This window comes from Grus americana, chromosome 3 (genome assembly GCF_028858705.1).
Source record: "Grus americana isolate bGruAme1 chromosome 3, bGruAme1.mat, whole genome shotgun sequence".
Classification (NCBI taxonomy): domain Eukaryota; kingdom Metazoa; phylum Chordata; class Aves; order Gruiformes; family Gruidae; genus Grus; species Grus americana.
This window is the reverse complement of record NC_072854.1, coordinates 41,290,556-41,304,441: the sequence shown is the minus strand read 5'-3', so window position 1 is coordinate 41,304,441 and position 13,886 is coordinate 41,290,556. Positions and strand designations below refer to the sequence as shown.

At 44.1% G+C, this 13,886-nt stretch overlaps 1 protein-coding gene across 10 annotated transcripts in view; it reads left to right on the top strand.

Moving 5' to 3' along the window:
- Window positions 1-13,886, top strand: part of BACH2 (BTB domain and CNC homolog 2) — a 198,460-nt gene that overhangs the window by 84,014 nt on the left and 100,560 nt on the right. For 8 of the 10 annotated variants that reach the window (XM_054820170.1, XM_054820174.1, XM_054820168.1 and 5 more), the window contains one exon: window positions 4,844-4,952. The gene's annotated coding sequence lies outside the window, so the exon portion shown is untranslated. The remainder of the gene's footprint in view (window positions 1-4,843; window positions 4,953-13,886) is intronic. The other 2 variants (XM_054820176.1, XM_054820177.1) reach the window with 1 other exon arrangement.

The window sequence follows — 13,886 nt, the reverse complement described above, 5'->3', positions numbered from 1 at the left end:
GAAGTCCTATTTCAGTGAATTATATGCCTCTGTGCTAATGCTATAGGTGATGCTGGCATTGATAGTTACGCAGCATACAATAGATGTAATGCTGAGAAATTAATGAAAAATATGTTAGTGTATACAATTAGAAAAAATGGTAAAGCAAGGGAGAGGGATGCCCACGTGCGTGTGTGTGACTGTGCCTGTGTGCGGGGGGCAGGCGGTTCCCAATCTACCTCCTGAGGGATCCTCGCGCTTCCTTTTCAATGGGAACACAGATGCTGGCTTTCAAGTGATTAAACTCTTCATGGGGCCACCAAGTTTCTTCTGCTTGAAAAGGCTGGAAGCACAAGGTGTGCTCCGGAGAGGCACGGACAAAGATCTGTTGCCTTTTCCCACTGTTTCATGCTTACAGAGATATCGCTTCCTGTTGCTCGCTGTCCTGCACCCGGGAGGGGAAGTCAAGAAGGGAACAGCTTCTTTAGGGCCTGGGCTTTGCTGAGCAAAGCTTACTGTGCAAAGCTGGTGCAGGTTGAGATCCGTTCAGTTCAAGGCAATTTGAGCATCTCAGTCCCTTCTTACGGTTTAAGAACTGGAATAATTTTTGAAGCGCCCTCCCCAAGTGGAAAGGTGCAAGGTTTCCCCCCACCCCCAAATGCTCGCAGGAGGTCCTGCCAGACTGTCCAAATAAGCTCCTTCCCTGTTTGCTGGTGGGCGGCAGACCTCAGTGTAACAGATATGACGCGGTGACCTTTGCAGCGACGTGAAGACGGGCGTAGAGCAGAGACAGGAAAATTGCCCACGGTGTGGTTAGTCACTGGTGCCACTTGCCTTGGGAGAGGAGAGGCCCTCTTAAAACCCCGCAGCTCTGAAGGGTTTGGGTTAGACTCCTATCCTTGCTGGTTGGAAGAGTGGGAATAAGCAAGCTGCAACTCTCCTTTTTTTTTTAAACTTGTAGCCAGGGGTGTTTGTTTCACACAGTCTGCATCCCATGCAGACTGTGACTAACTACCCAGTGCGTATTCAGTATGTGTGTGTGCGTGTATATATATGTATATATATTTACCTCTTCAGTTGTATGTGTGCATCATCAGGAGAGCAGGACAGCTCCATGTATTATTCCATTTTGCTTTTGAAATCTTGGTGAAGGCTTGCTAGGGCAAATGTCACTTTTATGGCTTTCTTTTGATGCCCTGCAAACAGCAGCGGGAGGGAGTGCATCCGCGGGATCGGTCAAGACTCTGCCATCCTCCCTGTGCCAAAACCTGAAGGGCAGAGCAGGGAGGCCACAGGAGATCCTCGGTCTGCATTTCCCCAGCACTGAACCTTCCCGCGCTGGCCCTGCGTTGGTTAGAGCAGGCACAAGCTCATGCAAAGGGTTTGGCAAGAAAGGCCCCTCTACTTCTAGGTGGTTTCTTCACACTTGCAAGTTGGAGCCATCAGGAAAAGACTTATCACAAGTAAATAGGTACTTTTTCTCAAAAGAAAAAAAAAAAAGACCCCAGAAAAACCCACGTCACACTTTTTTCCTAATAGTATTCTTCACTGGGTTAGTGGGGATGTCTTGGGCTTTTTCCATCCCAAAGTAAGAAATCAGGGAGTTTAAGTTCCTTGTGTTTCCTTCTATACAAAAAAGTAAAAACGCACAGAAGAGATTGTATTTGGCCAGTTGAGATAACTTACAGTAACACTTAAGATTTTATTAGTTTTCCTCCAAGGTGGAGGAAGATTAGTGTTACCTTCTGGGTAGTTACACAGCTGAAGTTTTTGACTTAATAGTTGAATCATCTTTATTTCAACCTCATTGACTCTTGGACTGAATCCAGTGAAATAATGCCTTTCTTGTGATGCGCTGAAAATATTTATAAATTTTTGTTACTTTGGGGGAGGGAGGTAGAAGTTGCCACTTGAGTGCTTTTCTAAACATACAGCAATCTAAGCTAATTAAGCATGGATGATATCATTCCAGTCAGCAGCACAAGATAATGTCCATCCTGACTGTAGTGACGTAAATGTCCTTTGCTTCCATTAGATCTATCAGAGTGTAACATATATCATTTGTCAGAGTAACATCTCAGATGATGAAGGAATTCTGTACAGAGTGTGTGACATGTGAGCAAGTGAAGAGTCCATATGAAATTTCTCCCTCCCTTAATGTTTTGCAGGAGCTCTTTTTGGTTGATGTTACATGTTTTGAGTTTTGTAGAGAAATTACATGGATAACTCTTGCACCGATGCAGGCATAGGACAGGTGGATCGGTTCTGCAAAGGTACAACATTGCCTTTCTTTGGGACTTAGGAACCACTTGAAGAATCTCTTCTTTGTACAAGTGTTAGGAAAAAAAAAAGAAAATGAATTCCTTGTATTGCCAAGTTAATTTCCTGAATGAATTTCCTCTGCGTTCTTGCGCGATGTGTGCTCTGAGAGGTGGTGGAGCTTAGGGAGTGGTATTGGAGCACTGTAAGTCCAGGTCGCTGGTGCACAACATAAAGCGGTGGCTTTTAAGTGCTCCTCATGAAGCCCATTTGGCAGGCACCGAGGGTGCTTATTTCACAGTACTGTGCTCTGCTGCCCTGGACTATTGCTAGCATTTCGATTTCTGCTCGGGGTCAGGCCCAGCCTGACTCCCTTTCTTCTCTCCTGCATTGGCAGTCTTCCTGTCCTGACCATCCACAACGCTGGAGGTAAAACCAACCGACCGCTTGGTTTGGTTGCTGGCGGACAGTCCCTAGCTTACATGGGTGTCTCTGCAGAAGTGCAGAGCAACCTAATCCTCAGAAGAGAAAAACGAAGAGGACTTGTTGAAACCTCAACCAAATGGATGCCTTGGTTATGTCTCGCTGGTTTGGTTCTCTCCATCCTTGGCCTTGTTTTAGGCTAGTGTGGGGCTAACATTTTAAGTTAACGTTGCCACCAAAACACTGCTCATTTCAGCCAAGACCGCCTTTGTGTCTGTTACTGATTCCAGGGTGTAAACTAGACAGATTATTTATCCTGCCCTGAGGAAGAAGAGGAGGAGTTAAAATGGGCACGAGTGCTGACTAACACTTACTATCTTGAGTACACGGAAATCAGTTTGGACCTTGTCTGATGAATGCCGCCGCTCTTTTTTTTTCCATATAGAGCTATACAGAAGAATCGAGAAATAAATGCGTTTGCTTAAGATAACATTGTGTGACAGCTGAGAACAATTAAACCTCTTACTTGCAGCTATATTTTTTTTCCTTCCTTTCTACAGTAGGAGGGTGGTGTCTGCAGCTCTGAGTAGTTGATACAGGGTATTTGTCATTGGTCTGATCTTATCTAGAACAAGTATCATGCAAGGTTATTTATTTTACAGCCTTTTCTCCTAGCTTTGCACAAAACACAGATCTTGGTAGATGTGAAAGGATTTTTAATTTTTTTTCTTACTAGAATCTTTTTGGCAATAAACACGCCTAACTGTAAGAGAAAAAAACTTTCACAACCGAGCTTGTTTTGTGAAGCCCAAACATTTGTGAAGCTTACAAACCCTCAAACTTTGCATAATGTGCCCATCCCTGGTCTCAAACATGAGGTGGCAGAAGAGGGAAGTGTTACTTTTTTTAACCAACAACTTATGACTGTGTCAACACATGACAGTTTGTCAAAGCTTGCTGTAGCGGTGCTGTAAATTAATTTTTAGCATCAGTTGTGAGTGGTAAACACTTTGTGCGGTGTGAACAGCTCTTAGTACAGTGTGAGTTGTCAGCAGCTTGTGAGCTACCCTAAAAGAAAAAAAAAATCGAAGGAGGGAAGGATAAAAGCTCGTTTACTAGTACAAAATGGATGTGAGTCTGCAAAAATTCTACATGTGGTGGTTTTGGTTTTTTTTTCCTCTCTACCAGTCAGCTCAACCTTGAAAATTTGTTTTTTCCATTAATAATAATCACCTGCAAAGTTGGGAAATCACAATTCTCCATCCCGTGCACCACATAACACCTGGTAGCAAACAGGTTTCTCAGGCTCGTGGTTAGATGAAGTAGAGCCCTCTCTTAACTCTTGGGTTTTGCCTTTGCTTGCTTGCTTTAAAAGCAGAACGTGTCCCGCAAATGCGAGCGTGTTCCTTTGTTGAGAAGGCTTGCATAAGCAACAAAAAAATGCCTGGAAAAATTAGATGGCAGCCCAAAGAGAAATGATGGGGACTGAACTCTCTCTTTTCCTCACCTGTCCCAGTGCTGTTTCTCCTTGCCTATCCCAGCTTCTGTGGTGGAGCTGGCAGTGATGGTTCATACAATAGGAGTTGATGTGATGGAAGAAAATTATTTGGTATGAAAAGCCGAGGAATATATATTGTAGAAAACAACTTTTCAGATACAAACCTATTTTAACCTGTCACTTTAGCAGAACAAGCAGTAATAACCTCCCAAACTAACAATGACTGTTAAGTTGAACGTTAATTCGCTCAGTCGTTGAATTGCTAACATGTCTGCAACTTAGAAGTGAACACCCACTCAAGAGAGAAAAAAGAAGTTGGTGCCTGGAATTCCTGGCCTTGCTGAAATCACCTACGTTTTTTGGCACTAAAGCCAGTATTTCATCTTGTGTTTCCTGCGAACGCTTTAAGTAGAACTAGATGAGAAAAACAGCTGCGTGCTTTTGTTCGCTGCTTTGATACACTCAGCGTGGGACTTTTTTCTCAAGCGTAGTTGCTCTCGGCTTCAGCACCCTAGGTAGGCTTTGCTGCGCCTTGGAGCTTGTTCCGTAAGCGGGCAGAACACGTGAAGCTTGGCATGAGAGTCCTACTAAAGCTAGTTTTAATCTGGTTATGGTTTTAAAAAGAAAGATGACTTGATTTGCGTGTTTGCTCACAAAGTATTTTGGTTTTATTTCCTTTTCTAGATATAACTGTAGGTGCTGCTTGTATGAAAGAGCTGAGCCACACCATCCAGTAAACTGTCTAGAACAGCAGTTGGCTTACTTGGAAATCACTTCCAGGACTGTGTTGTAAGTAAGTATTTTTGCAAAAGTAGCATGAAATGGTTTCTTCAGTTCTGGGGCATTTTTTGGATGTTTGATTGTTCCTTATAATTTCATAGTTTTAACGTCTTCTAGACAGTAGCAATGCATGTGGGACCATGAGCACTCGCACGTCTAAAGCATAGAGGTAGAACCCTTTAAAGGCTCTTTGCTGACTTGCTCTAAAACTCCTCGACACAGTACCTGAACACTTTTGAGAACAGGCAGCTACATATAAGCCTAGAAGGAAATTTGGCAAAATACGTACTGATCTATTTTGTCCTTTGCTCTGTGGCATACATGTTTTTTGAGTGTTCATCCCTGCCTGAATTTTCATACTTCAGCATTTCAGCTGTACCAGTTGTAGCCCTGCTAGGGCAAATGCTTTGTGGAGATTTTCGTAAACTGGGATCTGCCTAACTCAATTTGAAATAGTCCACGAATAGCTGCCCTAGCTGATCTGAAAAGAGCACTGGTTTGTCTCTGCAGACAAGCTGTGGGGATGGCTGGGGGACCTCAGTAGGCTGTGAGCGATGGTGAATTTGGTCAGCTGCATCTGTCTCCGTGATGAGCGTGTCGATGAAAAAGACCCCATTTCAGGATACAAGCCAATTGTATTGAGTATGGTATTGAGAACATGTTTGCGCTTAAAAAGAATAACATCATCCTAGAAAACTTAGAGACGTACCCCAATAAAACCTCATCATGCCATTTATACAGTTCCTTTTGAAAGCATAATCCATTTGGGGATGTTTGTGACCTGAAATTTTATAACTTTTATTTCTTTTTATATTGCCTTCATTTTTCTGCTGCTGCTGATGCAGGTTATAGGAAGTATGATACGCAGAGTATTTATGACTTAAGTGCATTTCCCTTGAAATGGCCTCTGATAATACGGTTGCTTCAGAGAACAAGGGTGGGAGGGTTAGTGACCTAGGGCTCGAATCACTTGAAGTTAAGCATATTATACAGGCTGCTCACACTGCTCAGCACCTTGCAAATTATTCCCTACAGGTTAAATTTCTGTACATAAACTAGTTTCTAAAAATATATGTATATGCTAATCCCATCACCGAGTCCTTCAAAACCAGTGGTAAAGCAGTTGAGTCAGTCTTTTGGAATAAGTTTCCTGTTTGTGGATCTTTGTTCTGCGCAGTCAACTGACACGCCTGGGTCACTCTCCAGGAGAGGTTGTGCTGGACAAAATTCCTTGGCCAGCAGTTATCTGCCAGATGCGCTGACTGCCATTTCATCCTTGCTCTGTGCCTACCAGAGCCATGGGGCACTCAGCCCGATTCTGCGTGGGTGAATGTTAATGAGATGACAAAAGGACTCAGTTGCTGTCAGTGGTGGGACACCTCAGCTATGGCAAGTGGGCAGAGAACAAGTGAGGGAATTGCTTGGGGGAAATTAGGACTTAGAAAATTCTGAGTTCTAAGAAGGTTTTCTAATTAGACATTGAGAACAAGACAAAACGTTTGTTTTCAGCATCCTGCCTGTAAATGGTCTGTCTGCTTCTGGAACTTATGTGCTGACCCAAGTCACCATTGCTTTCATAGAATCTTAGAATCATTTAAGTTGGAAAAGACTGTTAAGACCATCAAGTCCAACCATTAACCTAACACTGCCAATTCCACCACTAAACCATGTCCCTAAGCACCACATCTACACGTCTTTTAAATACCTCCAGGGATGGTGACTCCACCACTTCCCTGGGCAGCCAGTTCCAATGATTGACAACCCTTTCGGTGAAGAGAGTTTTCCTAACGTCCAGTCTAAACCTCCCCTGGCACAACTTGAGGGCATTTCCTCTTGTCCTATTGCTTGTTACTTGGGAGAAGAGACCAACACCCACCTGGCTACAACCTCCTGTCAGGTAGCTGTAGAGAGCGATCAGGTCTCCCCTCAGCCTCCTTTTCTCCAGGCTAAACAACCCCAGTTTCCTCAGCCGCTCCCCGTAAGACTTGTGCTCCAGTCCCTTCACCAGCTTTGTTGCCCTTCTCTGGACGCACTCCAGCACCTCAATGTCTGTCTTGTAGTGAGGGGCCCAAAACTGAACACAGCACTCACCGGTGCCGAGTGCAGTGGGACGATCACTCCCCTAGTCCTGCTGGCCACCCCTTCAGCGCAGGAGGCAGGATCCTGGCTCCTCTGGGGCGCCGAGTGCTTCTGGTCCTTTCTCTCAGGGTGCTGCAGCACTTGCCAGCAAGAAGCCCCGCTGCTGCCTGGCCCCAGGCTGGCACTGCCGTAATTTGTCCGTAAGCCTTTCAGCTGTTTCAGGGGGAGCTTTTTGCTCTATTGCTGTTAGCGCTGGATTTTCATTCAGTTTGTCATGGTGTTTGAATCGCTGTGGCACCCAGAGCTGGAGCTGTGCCTTTATTTAATTTACCCTGAGGTGGCTGCTACTCATTTGGTGGAGCGGGTTCGGACCTGGTGTCACAGGGCGCACACTACTGAGGCGATCTCAGTTATACCAGTTCCTGAAGGATTCACTATTCCATCCTGGCTTTCTGCCTCATGTCCTTCCAATTTAACTGTATTAGTCTGTTTAATGGTGCCAGAAGGCCGCATATTGGCTCTCCATGAAGCCTCAGACAGTAAATGCATTCTTTTAAATAGTTAACTAAATGTTAATTATGATTCACAAATAGTTTTTCCCCAACTATTAAGTAATATCAAACACTGAATTTTTCAATCAGCAATTGTTTTTCCAGCTGTCGAGTGGGACCAAGTATTCAGTATTTTTAGAGGGTTATTTTTGCAGCTGCTCGGCTGCTTTATGTGTAAAAGTCTTATGTTATTTTGTAGGGCTTGACAGCCTTGGATGCACAGTGGGCGCAAGTTACTGAAAGCCTGCGGTGGAAGTGGAATGATGACAGTCTTCTGGTGCACCTTAGTTAGCTGTGGATAGTTTGAGCTGCTTCCAGATGAGCTGAAAATAGCATATTGGGCACTTTTGAAAGTTTGTGGCTTTGCAGCATTTTCTCACAAAAGTCTGAAGTCTTTTTCTTTCTCACTATGCTAGTTATTACACAGGTGGAAATTAGCTGTTTTTCCCTCTCAAGATCTTAAGACTTTCTGTAAGGGATTCAGCCAGTGTGAATTATTTAATGAAATAACGGTTTGACTTGTTACACCTCCTTGCATATAGTATAATACCACAGAATTTTGTCTTAGAAATACATATTGTGTGCCTTTCACTGAAAGATCTTAAGACATTTTCAAATATCAATTAAACCACAGATCATGATGATAAAGGAAGAGACACTGTTCTCACTCGTCATGAAGACTACCCTGGCTGTGCGTACATTGCTCACATTTGCCCAGTGATTCATTAGCCAAGCCAGTAACATAATCTAGGCACTCTGATGCAGTGGCTTACTGGTAGCTGTTCTTCAGCCGATTGCTCATTTTGATGAGATGCATAGCAGCATCAAAGCATGGACTTTGGAACTTACCTTTTTCGTGCATCTCCTTTCTCTGGTTTTCCCACCAGATCGGCTCTGATGCATCACAGTGCTGCTGTTTGCATAAGCAGTTGCTGTAATTCTTTGAAACTGTGAATAAGACATCTCCCTCTAAATATCACTGGTGTGTGTGATGAAGCCATAGTTGTGAGCTCAGGGTGCACGAATGAAGGACACTGAACACTGAGAGCTAGAGAGAGGCTGATGTTGGTATGGGAGAAGACCAAATAGCGAAGGTTAAATTCTGTTTAATGTTCAGTTGTGTTGGTTTTTTAAGACAAAACAAAAAAGAAGCAGAATAAAAAACTTCCACAAAGCAGAAGTGTGAGTGAAATGAAACGTAGTGGCTAGACAAATGAAAAAAAACCCAAACACATTCATTAAAAACTCCACCAAACTTACATTTCAAAGCCCTGGTAGAAGAGGTGATCTGTCAGCCACCCAGCTTGGACTGGGCACCCAAGTGGAACTCATGGTCTGGGTTCAGTTCCCTGCCTCGGTCACAGGTTTCCTGTGCGTTCTTGGGCAACCTCCTTCATCTGCCCCATGACTGACTTCCTCATTTGTACAGCAGAGATTGTCCTCCTGCCTTCCATCGTGAGGGTGAAGCCTACTGATGCTACCGAAAGACGTGGATGTTGTGATGGGGGGAGCCAGCCTGGGACTAGAGCAAGAGGGATGCGCTTCCTCGCAAGGGGGGGTAATCACCTGTGCTGCTTGCATTTCAGTGTTCAAGAGTAGAGGAAATTATTTCCAGATCTAGAAGGGGCTGGTTTTTTTCTTTATGAGTCTTTCAGGCCTGTTTCTCATGGAGTTTGGCTGCCCTGGTGCAGCAGCAGGCATTTAGAGTATTCCCTGTCTCTCACCTTTCACCTCACAGTCTCTCTCCTCATGGCTTGGAGTCATTCCTGTCTGCTCGACACGTGTGACCCACACAAACCCAAGGGGATCAGAAACGCAGCTTCTGTCATCTCCCGAGTTACGCAGAGATCTCTTGACATTTAAATACAGTTGTGTGTAAGAAAGAAACCAAAGAATGCTTGGACCTGCTCAGGAGGTGACCCCCGCAGATAAGGAAGGTGGTATGAGGGAACAGGCCATAACCTTCCCAACCTCCTGCTGGGGTGACTGGGTAGCCCATTACCACCAATGACCTTCAGGCCCCCTGCTCTTCCACTCAACCCCTGATAGGCAAATACTCATTTAAGATATTTTGATATGAATGTCACCCAGTGCCGATGCTAATTCTGAGTAAGGAATCAGAAATGACAAGTCACATGCCTTTTGATGTGTCCTTTTATCTCCTGTGGGTTTGCAGTTAAACTTTTCTCACCCCTTACAGGAATTTTTTTTTCTCTGGGAAGAGGGTGTGGAGCCCCATACACTCTTTTTCTTCTCCAAACATTAGTAATGCTCTTCTCCAGCCACTGATGAGATCTCGAAAGCACAGACAGGTTCATATTCAGACCAGAGCCCTGTTTTGTTTTCTGTTCGATTCTGCTACAACAGCTCTTGCTGTTTCCTGTACTCCCACCTCCTTACTGCCTTCCCTTTTTTCCCTTGCTTTCACAAACCTTCCTTTGACCTGACCCTCAACTTTCTCCGAGCTGCCAGGGTTAATAAGAGATCCTCCTCTTTGAGACCTGTGTAGTCCTCCCATCCCTGCCATGTTTCAGTCCTCCTCCCGTGGCCACAGAAATGCTTCCTCAGCTTTACTTTGAGGGCCATACTCACCTGGACCTCTTTCTGCCACCGATTCTCCCTATGCTGACCCTTCCATGAGAAGTTTCTTCTCCATCATGACTCGTCTGTGGTAGGATACAGAAGTGGCACAAGGTGCTCTTCCCTCCCTTGTCCTCCCTCCTCTGCTTGTTCCTTACTCCCAAATGGCAGCCAGCTTCTGTCTTGGACCAGTTGGCTTTTCTTCAATAACTCCATCAGTTACTTTCCTGTTCATTTTTCCCCACCATTTCACTGCACTCAGCTTTCCCTCTCTCCTCATTTGTGAAATGGTTTGGTTTGGATCTGGTTTCTCACTCAGATCCCAGTCGAAGGCAGCACACAGCAGCCTAAATTCTGAGCTGGGCTGCAGAATGAATGTCAGGCCAGAGGTCCACCAGCCCTGCCTCTGACCATGGCCAGGAGCGGATGTCCATGGAAAGCGCATGAGAAGGCAGCAGGCAGGCGAGGGTAGCATGGGGCACTGGAGGGATGTGCTGGAGAGGCTGTGATTGAGAGCCCTCCGTAAGCCTTGGTGGACCAGGGAGCAGCCCCATTGATTTTGGTTGAGTTACTCCCATTTTAGATTAATAAAGAACCTGCTTATCGCTTGGAGAGATGCAGTGAGGCTCCAGGTTGGCTGCTGTGTCTAATCCAAACCTCCAAGTACGAGGATTTTCAATTACAGGAAAAGCAATGTCTTGTCCCTTCCGAGGCTGGTTAGCTCAGAGTCCCCTGCCATGAGAAAACACAGCTGGTTTGAGATGTGGTGCTGCTGACGCTACAGGTGTCCACTCTCTGCCTGCCATGCTCATCCCTTTTCCCAACTGGTAAAACTGGGAATTCAGTCTGCTTACATCTCTAAAGGACTGGTGCCTGAAAATATGGCAACCGCCTAGTTGTCCTTTGCTGTTTCAACCCCGCGCCCAAGCTACAAGATATGAGTTATTGAACTAATTTAGCTTTGTAACGAAGAAGTGATTTTCCTCCTGCAAATCAGGAAGCTGGCTGTTTAATGCAGTGTAATTGACTTTAGCTGTAAGATTCAATATACTTATCTAGGATTACAGTTCAATAAAATCTGATTGCGGTGAGAGCAACAGGAATTGTAGAAACACCCAGGGATTGTTTTCTGCCTTTGCCATGGACGAGCTACACTGGATGTCTTCTGGGCCTTACGGTTTGGGTTGCGCTGCTGCTTGACCCGTGTGTTGGCAGGAGCAGCTTGAGGTGGCACCGTTTGGTGCGAGGAGGTGAAGCCAAGCGGCTGAGATGATGGGTAGCCTTCTTCAGTCAGTTTTACATGAGTGACTCTCTCATTTCAGCATGCCCCGCCGGTGTTGGGCTGGGGGAACGGGAAGTAAGCTGTGTCTGGTTTCATTATGATGGTGATGATAATAGGATCGACGAGGTATATGAGATTAAAAGCCTTACAACGTTGCAGACCAAATCGTGCACAGAGAACAAAACCTGAAATCACTTCAGTGCCTCAACATCCTTTTGTCTTGCCTCACCCAGTGTAGAAATAAATACGGGAAAACAAATATTTATTCAGAATTTCCTCTCACTATTACCAAGTAGGAAGCCGTGTTAAGCCAATTTCTATATAGAAACACTTGCTGGCCATCGTGCGTTGGGTTTTATAGCTGTGTGCTGTAATTGCGGCAAGCCTTTTTGCCCAAGTGTTCATTAATGAGTTTTTCATCAGCCACTCTGAACAAACGGGAAGGTGTTAGATTTAATTTTTCGCTTGCAGAGCTTCAGAGAAGTAGAGACTTTTCCAGTGGGACGATGACACTGGCACAGGTAATGAGTATTTTGGGATGATGGCTGAACAGACAGTGTGGCATGTGTCCTTGTCACACGCTGAGACACAGACTTTGTTATTCTTTGTTCCTAGAGATACGTCCCAAACCACAACTCTTAATCCAAATGTGAGCTTATGTCATTAGGAGTGCTTACCTACTGCCATGCTTATTTTCTCTGTTATTTCTTCCAAGTATTAATTATCTTGTTGCAAGCAAGAAAGGAAAAAATATACTTTCAGACCAAACTAATAGATTTGGCTGGTTCTGGTACACTGACTTCATAAGCAGTAAAATATATAACATTGCTTGGTTATGGTACTTGCTGTACTAATCGTTCTCTGTGCAACTGCCTATTTTTAACATAATTTTAAACAAATTCCAGGGCTACAGAGAACAATAAAACAAGAGAATCGAGGCAGAACAGACAGGTTTTGTGGTACGAGTCAAAAACAAAATGCAAAACCCCTCTAAAAGCCATGAGAATTGGAAAGAGAGGCTCTTTCACATGGCAAAGTTAAGCTATAATTACTGGGTGCAAAGAACATTTTTCTTAGAGGAATGAGCGGTGAGCATGGATCATGCTGGAGGTCCCTGAAGCTGAGATAGTCACAGTTTAGGACCACAGAAAGGAGCTTGCTAAGAAAATCATTCTTTGTTCTGGATATGGCGTTAGCTCTGATTCTGGTCTTGCTGGTTCTTGGTACTGCTTTGGGTGATGGTTAACTGGGATGGTGACAATACTGATAGTAACTTCTGGTTTTAGATGGCATGAAACTGAAGAAGAAATTCATGTAGTGCCCAGGTTTTCTGTTTGAGTTGAGCTGTTAGGGAGAACTAGACAGACGTGTGAAGTCCAGTCTTTCCGATTTTAGTTACCTTTCTTTATGAGGTGGTGAACCCTGTTTTGTTTTGTTCCCCATGCCTTAATTTATTTTTTTCATTGTGACATTCAGGAGTGGGTGTAAAATGAACTAAAAAGAAGCCATGGCAGATACAATTGATCAAATTTTGCCCACTTAGCTTGCACCAAAACACTAATGTACGTTTGTACACGACCTGCTGGTATGCAGCGCCAGACGGCAAATGGTTTGTTAGTATTGGCAATGCTCTCATGAAGCCAAATATGATTCTTTCGCTTGCTGCCTTGAGAGTGCAAAGTGCTTTCAATTCCCATTCAATTTTTCTTTGCTTCCTCTGTCTTAATATTGCCACCCTTGTACCTTGGAATAATAAAACTTCAAAGAGTTTTTAAAAGTCACAGTCGAAAGCATGTGTTATTCTAGGTCAGGCAGATAAAATCAGTGCTAAGTGCAGTCTCTTCTCAAATCTGGCTAAACTAGCATGTCTCCTTGCATTTTGGGAGTGTGTCTGTCCATTTCTCTCTAAAATAGCTGAAGTAAGTAAAAGTGTAAATATGAGATTCCCCAAATACATCGTAAGGTTGATGAAACTCATTGAATTCTGTGCTGAATACAGCTAAAGCTAAATGCTTCTGGACATTGTTTCTAAATCACAGTTGAGATTGCATCTTATTTTGTATTGTCATAGGTGTCATAAACTCTGCAGTGATTTCTTATTTCAAAAGAGCTGTGTAAATTGCTTGCGTCAAAACGTTTTGTCATTGAAAAGCGAGCCTTTCATCTAAATCCACTTTTGTCCCATTTGAAGGAGACAGAGTACAATATTTTGCAGATACTTCGAAGTATTAGCTTCATGTCCAGCCACCTACATAGTTAGGGGAATAGAATTTAATATCATCTCCAGCCAGTAAATAATTTTCTTTTCCCTTTTTGTGCCATTTGTTCCATCATTCCGAGATGGAATTTTTAAAATCTACCATTGTATTACTCTCAGTACTTGGTGTTTAGATGGGTCCTCCTCCATCTTCTCCAAAGTATATCAAGGTTCTCCTCCTACCTCCATGCCTTGTTT